This window comes from Phyllobates terribilis, unplaced genomic scaffold (genome assembly GCF_046119375.1).
Source record: "Phyllobates terribilis strain yellow unplaced genomic scaffold, ASM4611937v1 Scaffold_460__1_contigs__length_1441810, whole genome shotgun sequence".
NCBI classification, from domain to species: domain Eukaryota; kingdom Metazoa; phylum Chordata; class Amphibia; order Anura; family Dendrobatidae; genus Phyllobates; species Phyllobates terribilis.
This window is the reverse complement of record NW_027363220.1, coordinates 18,140-37,655: the sequence shown is the minus strand read 5'-3', so window position 1 is coordinate 37,655 and position 19,516 is coordinate 18,140. Positions and strand designations below refer to the sequence as shown.

Sequence of the window (19,516 nt, the reverse complement as noted above, 5' to 3'; positions counted from 1 at the left end):
GAAGTTAGAAGAAGAGTCCTTCCGCCAGCTGAAGATGGCCCTCACGGGGGATGAAATCCTGGCGTACCCTGATTACAGCCAGCCCTTTATCCTCTACACCGACGCAAGTAACATCGGGCTAGGAGCCGTGCTGTCCCAGATCCAGCAGGGGAAAGAACGAGTAATCGCTTACGCCAGCCGAAAACTGAGACCCACCGAAAGAAACCCTGAGAATTACAGCTCATTTAAGCTAGAGTTCCTGGCAGTGGTGTGGGCAGTCACCGAACGCTTTAAGCACTACCTCGCTTCTTCCCGGTTCACCGTGTACACGGATAACAACCCGTTGACACACCTGGACACGGCAAGACTCGGTGCCCTAGAGCAGAGATGGATGGCCCGTCTGTCCAACTACGAGTTCACAATCAAATACCGGGCAGGACGCTCCAATACCAACGCGGACGCCCTGTCCAGGATGCCAAACCTACCGGACGTAGGAGAAGATCCAGAGGGACTGGAAGAAGTCGAACTCCCCGCGTTCCACCGTCATGGGACTATCCAGTATTCCAATCGGGTAAGGAGTAAGCAAGCCGCTACGTTTAACCCCTTGCCTCACTACAACGGGGAGGAAACGCAAGACAGTGACCCTGCCGTCCGGCTGGTAAAAGAGATGCTGACTCGGCCAGAGGCTCGCCTTGACCCAGACGCTCCGGAGGAAGCCAAGCAACTGTGGGCTGAGAAGAGTCGACTGTTCCTTTACAAGGGGAAGTTGTGCCGCAGAATGGTTAACTCCCGGACGCATGAACTAATCTGGCAAGTAGTGGTGCCACGGAGAGACGCAGCCATGGTGATGGAGGCATACCACGACGGGGCTGGACACTTCGGATGGAAGAAGCTGGAGTTCCTGCTGCGTGGGCGGTTCCACTGGGTAGGCATGAGGGGAACCATCGAGAGGTGGTGCAGAGACTGTGGCCCGTGCAACCTAAGAAGGAAGGACCGTGCCAGCCAGAAGACTCCCCTGCAGTCCATCGTCACCCGGCAGCCGTTGGAACTGGTAGCCTTGGATCATGTAAAACTGACCCCAAGCAGAAGTGGCTACGTCTACGCGTTAACCATTGTGGATCATTACTCCCGGTTCTTGGTTGTCGTCCCCGTTAAGGACTTAACGGCTCAAACAGCAGCTAGAGCCTTCCAGCAGCACTTCTGCCGTCCACACGGGTACCCGGACCAAGTGCTGACGGACCAGGGACCTGCCTTTGAAGCGGAGGTCTTCCAGGAATTCTGCAATCTGTATGGCTGCCGGAAGATAAGGACGACACCCTATCATCCGCAAACTAATGGACTTTGTGAGAAAATGAACCAGGTGGTAATGGATCTCCTGAAAACGTTGCCCCTGGAAGAACGCAGTCTGTGGCCTGAGAAGCTGCCCGATCTAGTGGACCTATACAACCACATCCCGGTAGGTTCCACCAACTGTACCCCGGCTTACCTAATGAGGGCGAGACCTGGTAAGTTACCTGTTGACCTGGAAATGGGAGTCCTGACACCCGAGGACACTTCACCAGAAGCAGACTGGGACACAGAGAGGCAGCAGCAGTACCGGAAAGTACAGGAGAGCGTGGAGCGAAGTCTCTGTCAGGCTAGGGAAAGACAAGAGAAAACTTACAACCAGTATGCTCCCGCTGTTCCCCTGGTACCCGGAGAGCAGGTCTTGAAGAGGAAAAGACGGCTCCACAAGTTGGACGACCAGTGGGAGAAGGACCCGTACACCGTACTGCCCTCAAGCCACGAGAACCCGAAAGTCTGTACCATCAGTAAAGACGGAGGGGAGACCATAGCCATTGTATCCCGGGATCACCTGAAGAAGTGTCCTGAACAGCTACGGAACCCTGAAGAGGAACAGGAAGACCATCGACCCGTAGACGAAAGGGAAGATATGGTTAGTACTGTGCTCGGAGACTTCCCTCGGTCCTGGACTCAAGTCAATGGTGCAGTTGTGGTACCCGTCCTCACGTTCCTCCAACCAGCATCCCAAGTGCCTACGGAGCAACAGGTAGAGCTGGAAGAGCAGCCGGTCCAGGAGGCAGAAGACTCCACACAAGCAGAACAGGAGGATCAACCCTCTGCTTATAGTGAGCCTGCCGTACCCCTAGTGAGTCAAAGAGCCGGTAGACAGCTGCCCAGTTTACCCTTGACAGCTCCTACACCCTGTAGTTCAGGGTTAGACAGTCAGCTCCGTAGGTCCACTAGGGCCACTAGAGGCCAGTTACCCGCACGTTGGAGGATTTGAAGTGTATAAATTGTTTTATTTGTGGTTACCTGTTTTTCTTGTTGCTTGTGTATAATTATGTGTTTCTAGTTATTTATAGGAGTCCTTGGTGGATTTACCGGGAATCCTTTGTGTATAGTTGGAGCGTAACCCAGGACGGACTAAAGACTGTTAAGGACTCGGGGCAGGACAGACCCCTACCTGGTTACGTCTCCCTGTTTTGGTGAAATGGACACCTTGCTTTTCTTCAAAGACTGCACCCGGTTGCGGACACGCCGTAACCATCTTTATGTGTTTTTCTTATGGTATTATTATTGTTTATACCTTGTTATGTTTTTCTAAAAATATGTTTAGTCCCGGAGTACTAAATTTCACTAGGGGGGAATGTGGCACCCCAGGGGTCTGGTTTCCACAGTAACGGCAATGTTATGTCGGAGAGCAGGTGGGAGGTCTCTTGGTCAGGGATCCTGTGCATGCCACACCTCCTGCCCAGTCCTGGGAGGGGAAGAACTTCCCCTATATAAACCTAGGGCTGAGGCAGGGTTAGTGAGTGGAGAAGAAGTAGAGACAGAGAAGAGAAGCAGATATAGGAAAGAACATCAGGAGCTCTGTGGGAGCAGTGCTATAAGGAGTCAGGGGCTGGCAGCTGCAGAGCTCGCCCTGACTGAGAAGCTATCACCGGACCCGGAGTCCGAGGCTGTGGGGACTAATCTTTACCCAGCAGCAGAAACCGCCCGGCAGGGGATTTCAGGTCCTCTGGCCAAGAAACCCGAAGGCACGGTCACACGCGTGGGACCAGCACCGCCGTCGTGGAGCGGACGCCACTAGAAGGCCCCGAGTCACCGGCCATACGGGTGAGCACCACACGGTACACTCAGGGACGTGGGCTACTTATACCCGCCTCTAGCAAGGTAGCCAGAAGAGTACAGTCAGTTTGGGAGGCCTACAACTCCGCCTGGCCAGGGGAGATCCCATCTGCTCAAGGACTGACCAGGCCCCGATCGCTAGCCAGTACTCCGAGAGGGTCTATCTTTATCACCAGTAAAGACCCTGAATTACACCGCATCGTCTCTGAGTGATTCCTGCTACCCCCATCATCCACGTCGGCTGCCCTGAGGCCATACCCCTCCCGTTGGGGGTGATACTATCACGCTGCACAATCCTACCACCGGCCTCAGCGGTCTGCCCTGCAGCGGCAGCTCCTTCGCTGCATTCAACGGGTGGCGTAGTCGTACAACATCTACCGCTAATACAGCGCCACTTAGTCTGACTCCCTGGGCACGGACCGGGTCACCGCCACGAGACTACAACCCTCAACAGATCCGGCTCCGGGTAAGCTCCCGCGTGCGCAACGCTGCGCGATACAGGCCCAGGGGTGCATCACACACTCTTGGCATTCTCTTGATGAGCTTCAAGAGGTAGTCACCGGAAATGGTTTTCACTTCACAGGTGTGCCCTGCAAGGTTTAATAAGTGGGATTTCTTGCCTTATAAATGGGGTTGGGACCATCAGTTGTGTTGTGCAGAAGTGAGGTGGATACACAGCTGATAGAATTTGTATTATGGCAAGAAAAAAGCAGCTAACAGTCTATTCAGTAGGACTAAGTAAAGAAAAACGAGTGGCCATCATTACTTTAAGAAATGAAGGTCAATCAGTCCGAAAAATTGGGCAAACTTTGAATGTGTCCCCAAGTGCAGTTGCAAAAACCATCAAGCACTGCAAAGAAACTGGCTCACATGAGGACCGCCCCAGGAATGGAAGACCAAGAGTCACCTCTGCTTCTGAGGATAAGTTTATCCGAGTAACCAGCCTAAAAAATCGCAGGTTAACAGCAGCTCAGATTATAGACCAGGTCAATGCCACACAGAGTTCTAGCAGCAGACACATCTCTTCAACAACTGTTAAAAGGAGACTTTGTGCAGCAGGCCTTCATGGTAAAATAGCTGCTAGGAAACCACTTTTAAGGACAGGCCACAAGCAGAAGAGACTTGTTTGGGCTAAGGAACACAAGGAATGGACATTAGACAAGGAAATCTGTGCTTTGGTCTGATGAGTCCAAATGTGAGATCTTTGGTTCCAACCACCGTGTCTTTGTGCGACGCAGAAAAGGTGAACGGATGGACTCTACATGCCTGGTTCCCACCGTTGAGCATGGAGGAGGAGGTGTGGTGGTGTGGGGGTGCTTTGCTGGTGACACTGTTGGGGATTTATTCAAAATTGAAGGCATACTGAACCAGCATGGCTACCACAGCATCTTGCAGTGGCATGCTATTCCATCCGGTTTGCGTTTAGTTGGACCGTAATTTAATTTTCAACAGGACAATGACCCCAAACACACCTCCAGGCTGTGTAAGGGCTATTTGACCAAGAAGCAGAGTGATGGGGTGCTACGCCAGATGACCTGGCCTCCACAGTCACCAGACCTGAGCGCAATCAAGATGGTTTGGGGTGAGCTGGACCGCAGAGTGAAGGTAAAAGGGCCAACAAGTGCTAAGCATCTCTGGGTACCCCTTCAAGATTGTTGGAAGACCATTTCCTGTGACTACCTCTTGAAGCTCATCAAGAGAATGCCAAGAGTGTGGAAAGCAGTCATAATAGCAAAAGGTGGCTACTTTGAAGAACCTAGAATATAAGACATATTTTCAGTTATTTCCCACTTTTTTGTTAAGTTTATCATTCCACATGTGTTAATTCATAGTTTTGATGCCTTCAGTGTGAATGTACAATTTTCAAAGTCATGAAAATACAGAAAAATCTTTAAATGAGAAGGTGTGTCCAAACTTTTGGTCTGTACTGTATATCCCCCCCTCCATACTGGTGGGTATATGCCCCCCCTCCATCCATCCTGGTGGGTTTGTGCCCCCCCTACATCCATCATAGTGGGTATATGCCCCCCCTCCATACATTCTGGTAGGTATATGCCCCCCCTCCATCCATCCTGGTGGGCATATGCCCCCCCTCCATCCTGGTGGGTATATGCCCCCTCCATCCTGGTGGGTATATGCCCCCTCCATCCTGGTGGGTAAATGCCTCCTCCTCCATCCTGGTGGGTATATGCCCCCCCTCCATCCTGGTGGGTATACGCCCCCCCCCATCCATCCTGGTTGGTATACACCCTTCCTCCATCCTGGTGGGTATATGACCCCTCCATCCTGGTGGGTATATGCCTCCTCCTCCATCCTGGTGGGTATATGCCCCCCCTCCATACTGGTGGGTATATGCCCCCCCTCCATCCATCCTGGTGGGTATATGCCCTTCCTCCATCCTGGTGGGTGTATGCCCCCTCCATCCTGGTGGGTTTATGACTCCTCCTCCATCCTGGTGGGTTTATGCCCCCATATATTCAATGCAAAGGAAAAAAAAACAAAACAAACGCTTCTACTCACCTTCCACGTTCCCACGCAGCGCTGTGTCTGTGTTGCCTGAAGATGTCGGCGGTGATAACAGCAGAGAAGCTGAGATCACCGCACGGCGCCGCCGCAGATACTCACTCGGGACGTCCACTCCCAGGCATTTCCTCCCCGGCAGCTCCTGTCATGGCACGCTCTGACTGAGCAGTGCGTGCGACGACAGGGGGAATGTACAGCTTACACTGCAGGCTCCACAAAGATGGCTGCAATCTCCTCCCATGGCTGCGGCCTGAACAGCCAAGGGGGCGTGTCCAGGTCACAGCTAGAGGCAGGAGGAGCGGCCTCTAATGTTAATGTTAGAGATAGGATCTGTGACAGACTACTGTCTCTTATGGCCAGGGCTGCTGTAAATGAGGTGTGTAAGAGCGCTTCTTACACCCCCCCCCCCCAAATAAAAATGGCAGCCCCCAGTGGCCAATGTAAAAATAAATAAATAAAAAACTAATAAAGTGGAACATTTAATTTTGTATTAAAAATAATTGATTACATAATTATTAATACAAAACATAAAATGGTGGCCCCTTCCCTGTAAGAATAGCACACGGCTCTTTTCACGTCTGGTTATTTCTCTAACAGGTAGAATATGCTCCGTTATAGACCGGGGACAGGTTTACAGCTCTATTTTTTGTGGACGATTGATCTGTAAATCAGAACTGAGACCGGTCCGATTTCCACCCGATTTGTAGATAAAGATCATCTATTAAAGTCAATGAGTCTGTCAGAAAAATGGCCAGAACCAACCATGTTGCCTGTACTGCCTGTTTTCCAGTGTCTATAGGCCGGGCAAGCGAGGCTAGGAAACCTTTAGCTTTTTACTTTACATATAAAAAAATATGCCCCACTGAGGAGAAAAACTGCCACACTGACCAAAATCAGATGAAAATTAGAAAAAAACACTGATTAAAACCTGACATGTGAACGGGGCCTTAGGCCTTAATCAGATGTCAGTGACTTATCGTATAAGCAAAAAATGTCTGAAAGTGGTCAGTTTTTATCTTCAGCGTTTCATCAGCTTTTCTTGTATGCAAAATAAATCCATAAATTGAGAAGCTTCTCCTCTGGTGACAGTGTTATCACAGACAGCACATGGATGGCAATGCCAGCTGTCAGCGATGTCATGGACCCATAGATCTGACTGGAGAATTTTCATCAACCACTAGGATAAAAAACGGACACTACGCGGTTTTCAACAAAAAAATGACATGTGGACGACTCCACAGATTATATTGTGTATGTGATCTATCCGTAACAAATATGGAGAGGACACAAACATGAAAAACAGACGTCTGAATGAGGCCAAAGATATATGTTTCCACACTGATAAGGGAGCGAGAAATATCTATTTCAGATTTGCCAATGAGTCCATGGCAGAAAATTCCAGTTAACCCCTTTATCACCTCAGGTTTTTCCGTTTTTGCCCTTTCATTTTTTGCTCCCCTTCTTCCCAGAGCCATAACTTTTTTATTTTTCCGTCAATATGGCCATGTGAGGGCTTGTTTTATTGTGGGATGAGTTATTCTTTTGAACACCACCATTGATTTTACCATATTGTGTACTGGAAAATGGGAAAAATATCCAAGTGCAGTGAAATGGCAAAAAAAGTGCAATTCCACAAAAGTTTTTTTTTTACCATGTTCACTAAATGCTAACACTGACCGGCCATTATAATTCTCCAGGTCATTACGAGTTCGTAGTTACCAAACATGTGGAGCTTCTATTTTATTTAAGGGGTGAAATCAAAATTCAAAGCTTGTTAAAAAAAAATAATCATTTTTCCGAGACCCGTAGCGTCTCCATTTTTCGTGATCTAGAGCCGGGTCAGGGGTTATTTTTTGCGCACTGAGCTGACATTTTTATTGATACCGTTTTGGTGTAGATATGATGTTATGATCGCCTGTTATTACATTTTAATGCAATGTTGCGGCGACCAAAACAACTTAATTCTGGAGTTTTGTTTTTTTCCTCGTTATACGGTTTACTGATCGAAGTCATTCTTTTTATATATTGATAGATCGGGCGATTCTAAATGCGGCGATACCAAACGTGGATTTTTGATTGTTTTATTTTGAATGGGGTAAAAGGGGGGTGATTTGAACTTTTAAATATTTTTTTTTACTTTTTACATGCTTCGATAGTCTCCTTAGCAGACTAGAAGCTGTGATCTTCCGATCGCTTGTGTTACACAAATGGCCGCCTGAGGCAGCAGATGCGCAATTGAGACCTCAGTAGCCGAGATCTCAGGAGACATTTACTTGGTTTGGCTTTCTACTTCTTTATCTAACTGTATTGCCCTCTATATCATCCATTCTGTATGGACTGCCCTGTACTCATATTGGACATTTATGCATTTAGTAGGGCTTAAGGGGATTATTGTGCTTGTTATCCATCAAATCTGTAGATGCGCTCACTAATTAGACTTTGTTTAGGGCAATTTTAAAGTATAATATTGATAACGGTCCTGCATAGTGACAAGATTATGTTACAGGATTCTGGACAAATGTACAATGCCAGTCATTCAAGGGTTAATTCTTTGGAACACAGAGAGACTTTCTTGCCAGTGAAGCACCAGTAATAAACACCTGTGGTAACTACGGCAACTGTGCTGATGTCATAAACACTTACATCTATGATATAGAAGATGATTCCGGAACCACAGGTCATTCAGCCGTATGAAGCGCCGTACTTGATGTGTCTGGAGACCTGGAGCTTCATCTCTCCACAACCTGTAAGGGAGGAAGGGGATACAGCCTAGCCAGCCAGATCAGCCATACCGCCTAGCCAGCCAGATCAGCCATACCGCCTAGCCAGCCAGATCAAACTAACCCTAGCGATCAATGGGGTGACAGATGTTGCAGCCAGATCTCCCTCACGTCCGGTACTAGTTGCCTTCACCTTTATGTGTACGGCCTGGAGATGTCGCATTAGACTTCTCCATATGGTGCTTGCACAGGGCACCTACTTTGACCTTTTCCATTACTGTCTGTTTTCTGATGATGTAATGTGTAACTTGTGTGACTATGTGATGTCACTGCTATCATATCTATAGTGGATGTATATCATGTCTCACTGTGCTGTTACTTGTTGGCACTATCCTTCTAAGCCCGAGGGATGGGCAAGTCCTCCAGCCATGGTTCCCTAGAGGTTTCCTCCACAGGGGGTTTTCCTCTCCTGAGTGCTGACGGATGATTCTTCGTGAGTCGGAGGTTTGCCATTTTCAGTGTCTTTTTCATAGCAATTGGCTGATTCTAAATTTCAGACACTGAATGAAATAATATGATTTGTAATAAAATTTGGTCTATTTAACATTCACTAAAAGTGTTTTGTGCATTTCTTTCACAATCTTGGGTTGGTGGGATTTTCTTGGGAATCAGGATCCAGCATCTATGATCAAGCCATGAAGCCGGATATGGAGTCAGAGCATTGTTAACCCTGTGCTTGAAGACAGAATGGAGCAGAAATGACAAAGTGTTACTGCGCAAGTAGCACAAGTTCACAATCTTCCTTGCATTCAGATAATGGAGGTGACTGCTGTGGGTATGTTTTTCTGCAGCATGATACTGCAACCACCATGTTTCACTGTGGGGATGGTGTTCTTGGAGTGATGAGCTGTTGGTTTGGTGCCAGACATAGCATTTACCTTGGTGGCCAAAAAGTTCAATTTTGGTCTCATCTGACCACAGCACATTCCTCCATATATTTTGGGAGTCTCCCACATGTCTTTTGGCAAACTCAAATCGAGACTTACAATTTTTAAGTAACAGCTTTTTTCTGCCCACTGAACGAGACAACTGTAGACTGGACAAGGGGATCAGAGGATGCCCGCAAGCTCGGACACTGAGTTTTCAGCTCCTGAAGTGTCAGTGTGTGCAGGGATGAGGATTCAATATAGGCAGTGCTGTCAATCATCGTAAGGGGAGGGGCAGAGGATGGTAATTAAGCGTGGGGTGTAAATGCTGTTTTTGCATAAAAATATCATCTGTACCTAAAGTATATTTTTTTTTATAGGGGCCAAGATTCCTATACAAATCCATAAATGATTTGAGTATTGGGGTGACAGACTCCCTTTAAGAAACTGAGACCACCCCATTAACTGGTTGTACAAAAAACATGAAAAGTGTGAATTAACCAGACAGGTAAATTACAAAAAAGGAGATAAATACCAATGGAAATTCTTTGAAAATGTAATCAGTTTATTTCTATTAAGCATAAAACACGCTTTCCTGGAATAGCCCTGTGTTTCCAAATAAATACCAGTAGCGCAGTGAAGGATGGACATGGTAGAACAGGTTTCTATTAAAGTGCTTGAGCATATATTATGGATGCACCAAAATTCTGTAGTATAATAAAGCCTGCATCTTGGAGGGTTTCGTCCATATCTGGAGTAATATTAATAAAAATGTGGAGTTGGTGCATCCCTAGTATACTGCTATATCACTAGTAATACAATGGGACACACACAAAGCACTGTGTGCTGCCACCTAGACAGGGTAGCTGCTCAGCAGTGAGGGGTGCGGATTCGGCACAGATTGTCTATGATGACAGATATGTTGAGCTGTCCTCCACATTTATCTGATCGAAACTAGGGGGCTCCACAGCAAACAGTCTTAGCATATCCAGTTCTAGGGGATGCATGCAGCCGCTGACCACCAGGGAATGAAGAGGACCTCCAAAGTCAACAGTGCTGAGTTGCTGCAGAGTGCCCGCCGCTATATGTTGGTCAGATGCCCCCCACTCGGCCCAGTCCCACGCAGATTGTGTTCTCAGGTAGAGCTGAGGATCGCAACAGAAACATTTGTATCTCAATGATATCGCAATACGGTCTTCTATTTAAAAACATTATAAGAAAACTCACATGAAAAAATACTTATTTTATATATATATATAAACCTTTAGGCACAATGGATATTGATGCAAATCAAGGTATTTATTCAGACAATAAATTGTTCATGAGACAGATGTATGACCAACACTTCGGCCTCAGCCTTTATCAAGGTTTATCTAAAACAATACAAAAAATGGGAAGAACTGTATAAAAAACGAAAATCCATCGTGTCAAGATAAATCAAATTACAATCATATCTGAGAAAAAGAGGGGGGATAACAAATAAGCCGACACTCAGCACATGAAAATATCTCATATAAATGAATACAAAGCGGTGCTTCATTCCAGAGTTAACCACTAAAGAGGAAAAATAAAAAATATACACGATTTAGTTATGGATTGTAACACATATATGCTTCAAGTGTAAAACAGCCTCCTTCAAAAGAGTAAAAAGGGGGGGACATACTATAAGGTCAGACGTATCACAGGTATCAAAAGAGCCAAAGCGTAATGGCCCAATATACGCCCTACAGTATATGCCCCTCATCCTTCTATATGCCCCATCCTGGTATATGGAATATGCCCCTCCATCCATCCTGGGTAGGTGTATATGCCCCTCCATCCATCCTGGGTAGGTGTATATGCCCCTCCATCCATCAATCCTGGGTAGGTGTATATGCCCCTCCATCCATCCTGGGTAGGTATATATGCCCCTCCATCCATCCTGGGTAGGTATATATGCCCCTCCATCCATCAATCCTGGTTAGGTGTATATGCCACTCCATCCATCCATCCTGGGTAGGTGAATATGCCTCTCCATCTATCAATCCTGGGTAGGTGTATATGGCCCTCCATCCATCCATCCTGGATTGGTGTATATACCCTTCCATCCTTCCTGAGTAGGTGTAAATGCCCCTCCATCCATCCATCCTGGGTAGCAGTATATGTCCCTCCCTCCATCTATCCATCCTGGGTAGGTGTATATGCCCCTCCATCCATCCATCCTGGGTAGGTGAATATGCCTCTCCATCCATCAATCCTGGGTAGGTGTATATGCCTCTCCATCCATCAATTCTGTGTAATTGTAGATGCTCCTCCATCCATCAATCCATCCTGGGTAGGTGTTTCGGCACCTCCATCCATCCTGGGTAGGTGTATTTGGCAGGCCATCCATCCTGGGTAGGTGTATATGCCCCTCCATCCATCCATCCTGGGTAGCAGTATATGTCCCTTCCTCCATCCATCCTAGGTAGGTGTATATGCCCCTCCATCCATCCTGGGTAGGTGTATATGCCTCTCCATCCATCCAACCTGGGTAGGTGTATATGCCTCTCCATCCATTCATCCTGGGTAGGTGTATATGCCTCTCCATCCATCAATTCTGGGTAGTTGTAGATGCCCCTCCATCCATCAATCCATCCTGGGTAGGTGTATCCGCCCATCCATCCATCATGGGTAGGTGTATATGCCCCTCCATCCATCCATTCTGGGTAGGCATAGATGACCCTCCATCCATCCATTCTGGGTAGGCGTAGATGACCCTCCATCCATCCATCCTGGGTAGTCTATTCTAGTATGTGTTTATGCCCCTCCATCCATCCTGGGTAGCAGTATATGTCCCTTCCTCCATCCATGCTGGGTAGGAGTATATGCCCCTCCATCCATCCATCCTTGGTAGGAGAATATGCCCCTCCATCCATCCATTCTGGGTAGGTGTATATACCCCTCCATCTATCCATCCTGGGTAGGTGTATATGCCCCTCCATCCATCCATCCTGGGTAGGTGTATATGCGCCTCCATCCATCCATCCTGGGTAGGTGTATATGCCCCTCCATCCATCCATCCTGGGTATGTCTATATGCCCCTCCATCCATCCATCCTGGGTAGGTCTATTTGCGCCTCCATCCATCCATCCTGGGTAGGTGTATATGCCCCTCCATCCATCCTGGGAAGGTGTATATGCCCCTCCATCCATCCATCCTGGGTAGGTGAATATGCCTCTCCATCCATCAATCCTGGGTAGGTGAATATGCCTCTCCATCCATCAATCCTGGGTAGGTGTATATGCCCCTCCATCCATCCACCCTGGGTAGGTGTAGATGCCCCTCCATCCATCCATCCTGGGTCTGTGTATATTCCCCTCCATCCATCCATCCTGCGTAGGTGTATATTCCCCTCCAACCATCCTGGGTAGGTGTATATTCCCCTCCATCCATCCATCCTGGGTAGGCGTATATGCCCCTCCATCCATCCCTCCAGGGTAGGTGTATATGCATCTCCATCCATCCATCCTGGGTAGGTGTATATGCCCCTCCATCCATCCATCCTAGGTAGGTGTAGATGCCCCTCCATCCATAAATCCATCCTGGGTAGGTTTATCGGCCCCTCCATCTATCCTGGGTAGGTGTATATGCCCCTCCATCCATCCTGGGTAGGTGTATATGCCCCTCCATCCATCCTGGGTAGGTGTATATGCCCCTCCATCCATCCTGGGTAGGTGTATATGCCCCTCCATCCATCCATCCTGGGCAGGTGTATATGCCCCTCCATCCATCCATCCTGGGCAGGTGTATATGCCCCTCCATCCATCCATCCTGGGTAGGTGTATATGCCCCTCCATCCATCCATCCTGGGTAGGTGTATATGCCCTTCCATCCATCCATCTTGGGTAGGTGTATATGCCCCTCTATCCATCTATCCTGGGTAGGTGTATATGCCCCTCCATCCATCTATCCTGGGTAGGTGTATATGCCCCTCCATCCATCTATCCTGGGTAGGTGTATATGCCCCTCCATCCATCCATCCTGGGAAGGTGTATATGCCCTTCCATCCATCCTGGGTAGGTGTATATGCCCTCTATTCTGGTGAGTATATGCCACCTCTCCATCCTGGTGGGTATATGCCACCTCTCCATCCTGGTGGGTATATGCCTCCCCTCCATCCATCCTGGTGGGTATATGCCACCTCTATCCATCCTGGTGGGTATATGCCCCCCTCCATCCATCCTGGTGGGTATATGCCCCCCCTCCATCCATCCTGGTGGGTATATGCCCCCATCCATCCATCCTGGTGGGTATATGCCCCCTCCATCCATCCTGGTGGGTATATGCCCCCCTCCATCCATCCTGGTGGGTATATGCCCCCCTCCATCCTTGTCGGTATATGCCCCACCTTCATCCTTGTGGATGTATGCCCCCCCTCCATCCTTATGGGTGTATGCCCCCCCCTCCATCCATCCTGGTGGATATATGCCCCCTTCATCCATCCAGGTGGGTAAATGCTCCCCTTCATCCTGGTGGGTATATGCCCCTTCCATGCATCCTGGTGGGTATATGTCCCCCCCCTCCGCCTTGGTGGGTATATGCCTCCATATATTCAATGCAAAGGGAAAAAACAAACAAAACAATAAACGCTTCTACTCACCTTCCACGTTCCCACGCAGCGCTGTGTCTGTGGTGCCTGAGGATGTCGGCAGTGATAACAGCAGAGAAGCTGAGATCACTCGGGACGTCCACTCCCAGGCATTTCCTCCCCGGCAGCTCCTGTCATGGCACGCTCTGACTGAGCAGTGCGTGCGACGACAGGGGGAATGTACAGCTTACACTGCAGGCTCCACAAAGATGGCTGCAATCTCGTCCTACGGCTGCGACCTGAACAGCCAAGGGGGCGTGCCCAGGTCACAGCTAGAGGCAGGAGGAGCGGCCTCTAATGTTAGAGATAGGGTCGGTGACAGACTACTGTCTCTTATGGCCAGGGCTGCCGTAAATGAGGTGTGTAAGAGCGCTTCTTACACACCCCCCAAATAAAAATGGCAGCCCCTAGTGGCCAATGTCAACATAAATACATAAAAAACTAATAAAGTGGAACATTTAATTTTGTATAAAAAATAATTGATTACATAATTATTAATACAAAACATAAAATGGTGGCCCCTTCCCTGTAAGAATAGCACATGGCTCTTTTCACGTCTGGTTATTTCTCTAACAGGTAGAATATGCTCCGTTATAGACCGGGGACAGGTTTACAGCTCTATTTATTGTGGACGATTGATCTGTAAATCAGAACTGAGACCGGTCCGATTTTCATCCGATTTGTAGATAAAGATCATCTATTGAAGTCAATGAGTCTGTCAGAAAAATGGCCAGAACCAACCATGTTGCCTGTACTGCCTGTTTTCCAGTGTCTATAGGCCGGGCAAGCGAGGCTAGGAAACCTTTAGCTTTTTACTTTACATATAAAAAAATATGCCCCACTGAGGAGAGAAACTGCCACACTGACCAAAATCAGATGAAAATGAGAAAAAAAACACTGATTAAAACCTGACATGTGAACGGGGCCTTAGGCCTTAATCAGATGTCAGCAGGGTCGGACTGGGGTGTCTGGGCCCACAGGGGACATTGACTCTAGGGGCCACCTACAGCAATATGCAGATCTCTTTTCTCTGCTCTCCCTGTTATAGTGGAGCAGTGACCGGCGGCTCCTCACATCTACTGTGCACAGACTAGAACAGGGATGGACAATTTCTGGAGTTTGCATGAAAGAGCTTCTGTGGTTAAAACAAGTGATCACAGATTCATGGGCTACACAGGATAGTTGATCACTTATTGATTGGAAGAATGGGGAAGTTTCATCCCTGACAGGACACTTATCCCCATTTTAAAATGCAGCCACAGGTGGGACGTCTGACCACAGCCTCATTCGTTCTCTTGGGGCTTCCAAAAAAGAGCAGCGCTCGCAGCCTCTGAGGGAATGAATGGATCAGTGGTCGAGTCGCACATGAGCTCCAGTCTAATGGGGAGAAAAGCTCCACATTCTGCCGATCGGTGCAGGTCCCAGTAGTCAGACCCCCACCAATCAATAAGTTATCACTGATCCTGTGGAGAGGTGATTACTTGTTTTCACCGGAGAACCCCTGTGAGTGCATCTCTGACGCTCTGCTCCAAGTATTTCATCTCTAAGGCCACAGCCCCACTATCAGTATTCAGTCAGGATTATTCTCAGGAGTGGGAGCCAAAACCAGGTGAGGAACAATCAGAGAAAAGGTAGAATAGAAACAAGTCACCAATTCTGGATTTATCACCCACTCCTGCTTTTGCCTCTCACTACTGAGAAAAAATACTGACCAAATACTGATAGTGAAGCCGTGGCCTCATGGAAAAAAATCTTTTCCTAGTTAATCTCAGCGAGAACAAATAACCGCCATACACAACATCATCCACTATAACAACACCAATAATACAACATACAAAAGGGACAAATATCGCCACACCATGACCAGACCACATATTACCACCACATAGTGACCAAATAATACAATACTGATCAGGAATACAAACCACAATACTAACAACACTGTCACTGTACATATTACATATGAGCTCTGTATATAGTGTCAGTGTACAGGTAATACAGTGATCCCCAGTGACATTATAAACAGGATCTCTGTATATAGTGTCAGTGTACAGGTAATACAGGGATCACCGGTGACGTTATACACAGGAGCTCTGTATATAGTGTACAGGTAATACAGTTATCACGAGTGACATTATACACAGGAGCTCAGGAGCTCTGTATATAGTGTACAGGTAATACAGTGATCCCCAGTGACATTATAAACAGGATCTCTGTATATAGTGTCAGTGTACAGGTAATACAGTGATCACCGGTGACATTATACACAGGAGCTCTGTATATAGTGTACAGGTAATACAGTTATCACGAGTGACATTATACACAGGAGCTCTGTATATAGTGTATAGGTAATACACTGGTCACCAGTGACATACACAGGAGCTCTGTATATACTATATAGTGTAAGTGTACAGTAATACACTGACTCACCAGTGATGTCTCTAGGTGAAGTTCTTCATCTTTGCTTTTCTTCATCTGGCACAGTCCGCCATCACTTCTTCCAGCCAGGAATCATCTCTGCAGAAAATAACACACAGTTATCAATAACTGATCTCTTTTAGAGCACATTCCCACTTTTCCCCAGGCTTCTACACTACACCAGTTGAAGAAATAAAGCGACATAGTGGCGCCCTGCACAGTAACAGGACCCCCCTTTTGTCCCCTCTTATGGAAAACAGTTTCCTAAAAAGTAAATTATATTACAGAAGTAATAATGTCCCTAATTGGACTTTAAAGTAATAATGTTCCCCACTCGCCATCATAAACTAATAAAGTTCCTCAATCTGGCCCCTAAACAGTAATAAAGTCCCTTGTCCAGCGTGGCCACCCATCTATCCATCCTGACCCCCCCCCCCCCATATATCCATTCTGGTCTCCATGTGTCCAGCCCGCCCCCCTTCATATATCCATCCTGTCCCCCTCATATATGCATCCCACCCCACTCCATATATCTATCCAGGTCCCCATGTGTCCAGCTTGCCGCCCTTCACCTCCATGTGTCCATCCAGGTCCCCAACTTGGCCACCTTCACCTCCATGTGTCACCCCATGCGTCCAGCCAGCCCCCACCTTCAGCCCCGTGCCTCCATCCATAAGTCCCCCCATGCATCCAACCAGCCCCCCCTTCAGCCCCATGCCTCAATCCATGTCCCCCCATGCGTCCATCCAGCCCCCCCTTCAGCCCCATGCCTCCATCCATATGTCCCCCCATGCGTCCATCCAGCCCCCCCTTCAGCCCCATACCTCCACCCATATGTCCCCCCATGCATCCAGCCAGCCCCCCCGTTCAGCCCCATGTCCCCATGGGTCCAGCCAGCCCCCCCCTTCAGCCCCATGGGTCCAGCCAGCACCCCCTTCCGCCCCATGTCCCCCTCCGTGTCCCCATGGGTCCAGCCAGCCCCCCCTTCCGCCCCATGTCCCCCTCCATGTCCCCATGGGTCCAGCCAGCCCCCCCTTCAGCCACATGTCCCCCTCCATGTCCCCATGGGTCCAGCCAGCCCCCCCTTCAGCCCCATGTCCCCCTCCATGCCCCCCCCTTCAGCCCCATGTCCCCCTCCATGTCCCCATGGGTCCAGTCAGCCCCCGCTTTAGCCCCATGTCCCCCTCCATGTCCCCATGGGTCCAGCCAGCCCCCCCTTCAGCTCCATGTCCCCCTTCATGTCCCCAGCCAGCCCCCCTTCAGCCCCATGTCCTCCTCCATGTCCCCAGCCAGCCCCCCCTTTCAGCCCCATGTCCCCCTCCATGTCCCCAGCCAGCCCCTTCTTCAGCCCCATGTCCCCCTCCATGTCCCCAGCCAGCCCCTTCTTCAGCCCCATGTCCCCCTCCATGTCCCCTTGGGTCCATCCAGCCCCATGTCCCCCTCCATGTCCCCCTCGGTCCAGCCAGCCCCCCTTCCGCCCCATGTCACTATGGGTCCAGCCAGCCCTCTCTTCAGCCCCATGTCCCCGTCCATGTCCCCGTCCATGTCCCCATGGGTCCAGCCAGCCCCCCCTTCAGCCCCATGTCTCCGTCCATGTCCCCATGGGTCCAGCCAGCCCCCCCTTCAGCCCCATGTCTCCGTCCATGTCCCCATGGGTCCAACCAGCCCCCCCTTCAGCCCCATGTCTCCGTCCATGTCCCCATGGGTCCAACCAGCCCCCCCTTCAGCCCCATGTCTCCGTCCATGTCCCCATGGGTCCAACCAGCCCCCCCTTCAGCCCCATGTCTCCGTCCATGTCCCCATGGGTCCAACCAGCCCCCCCTTCAGCCCCATGTCTCCGTCCATGTCCCCATGGGTCCAACCAGCCCCCCCTTCAGCCCCATGTCTCCATCCATGTCCCCATGGGTCCAACCAGCCCCCCCTTCAGCCCCATGTCTCCATCCATGTCCCCATGGGTCCAACCAGCCCCCCCTTCAGCCCCAAGTCTCCATTCATGTCCCCATGGGTCCAACCAGCCCCCCCTTCAGCCCCATGTCTCCATCCATGTCCTCATGGGTCCAACCAGCCCCCCCTTCAGCCCCATGTCTCCATCCATGTCCCCATGGGTCTAACCAGCCCCCCCTTCAGCCCCATGTCTCCATCCATGTCCCCATGGGTCCAACCAGCCCCCCCTTCAGCCCCATGTCTCCATCCATGTCCCCATGGGTCCAACCAGCCCCCCCTTCAGCCCCATGTCTCCATCCATGTCCCCATGGGTCCAACCAGCCCCCCCTTCAGCCCCAAGTCTCCATTCATGTCCCCATGGGTCCAACCAGCCCCCCCTTCAGCCCCATGTCTCCATCCATGTCCTCATGGGTCCAACCAGCCCCCCCTTCAGCCCCATGTCTCCATCCATGTCCCCATGGGTCCAACCAGCCCCCCCTTCAGCCCCATGTCTCCATCCATGTCCCCATGGGTCCAACCAGCCCCCCCTTCAGCCCCATGTCTCCATCCATGTCCCCATGGGTCCAATCAGCCCCCCCTTCAGCCCCATGTCTCCATCCATGTCCCCATGTGACCAGCCTGCGACCCCTCCATATATGGATGATGACCAATGCTGGGAACACTCACCAAGAAAAACGTGGATATTGCACTTGACTTGAAGTTGAAGCAGGGAGAGCTGTAGCCGGGGCCGGCAGCCTTGTTTCCAGGGTGATGGTGAGAGAGCAGAGTGCAGGTCACCGCATACTCAGCCCAGGAGCCGGCTTAAAAGGCCAAGAGAGCAGGAGAGAAGAGGGCGGTGCGCGGTGCTGGTGCGGTGTTACATACCCGGACGGGAGCCGGTGTTACAAGGCCAATTCCAAGGGAGCAGGAGCCGGGACTGGAGAGCAGAGCGCGGCGTCGGCGTATGAAAAGCCGCCAGGGGGGCAGGGAGAGGAGAGCGTGACGTCAGCGTGTCACCTGACACCACACAACTGCCAGCCACCAGCGGGAAAGCAGAGCGCGGTGCGTGTCACCGCCCACCAAGATCACGTCCTCCTGTCATGTGACTATGCGCGTCACCCGCTGTCACCACTGAATAGTATGAGCGCCGCACGCGACGCTACATTTCTTTCGGCTGCGCTTTTAAAGGGTCCGCACTTTTTAAGAGCCCCCGCTACCAATTCTCTCACTCTCTCATCGGGGCCCACCGGGAATTTATCACACCAGGCCAGTCCGACCCTGCATGG

The 19,516-nt window shown here is 49.9% G+C and overlaps 1 long non-coding RNA gene across 1 annotated transcript in view; it reads right to left on the bottom strand.

Moving 5' to 3' along the window:
* The window catches only part of LOC141229224 (uncharacterized), a 53,945-nt gene extending 34,691 nt beyond the window's left edge, over positions 1 to 19,254 (bottom strand). Inside the window, exons 1-2 of the long non-coding RNA XR_012295953.1 lie at positions 18,918 to 19,254; positions 16,320 to 16,406 (exon numbers count right to left, since the gene is read on the bottom strand). This is a non-coding gene — a long non-coding RNA (uncharacterized lncRNA). The remainder of the gene's footprint in view (positions 1 to 16,319; positions 16,407 to 18,917) is intronic.
* Positions 19,255 to 19,516: the final 262 nt, after the last annotated feature.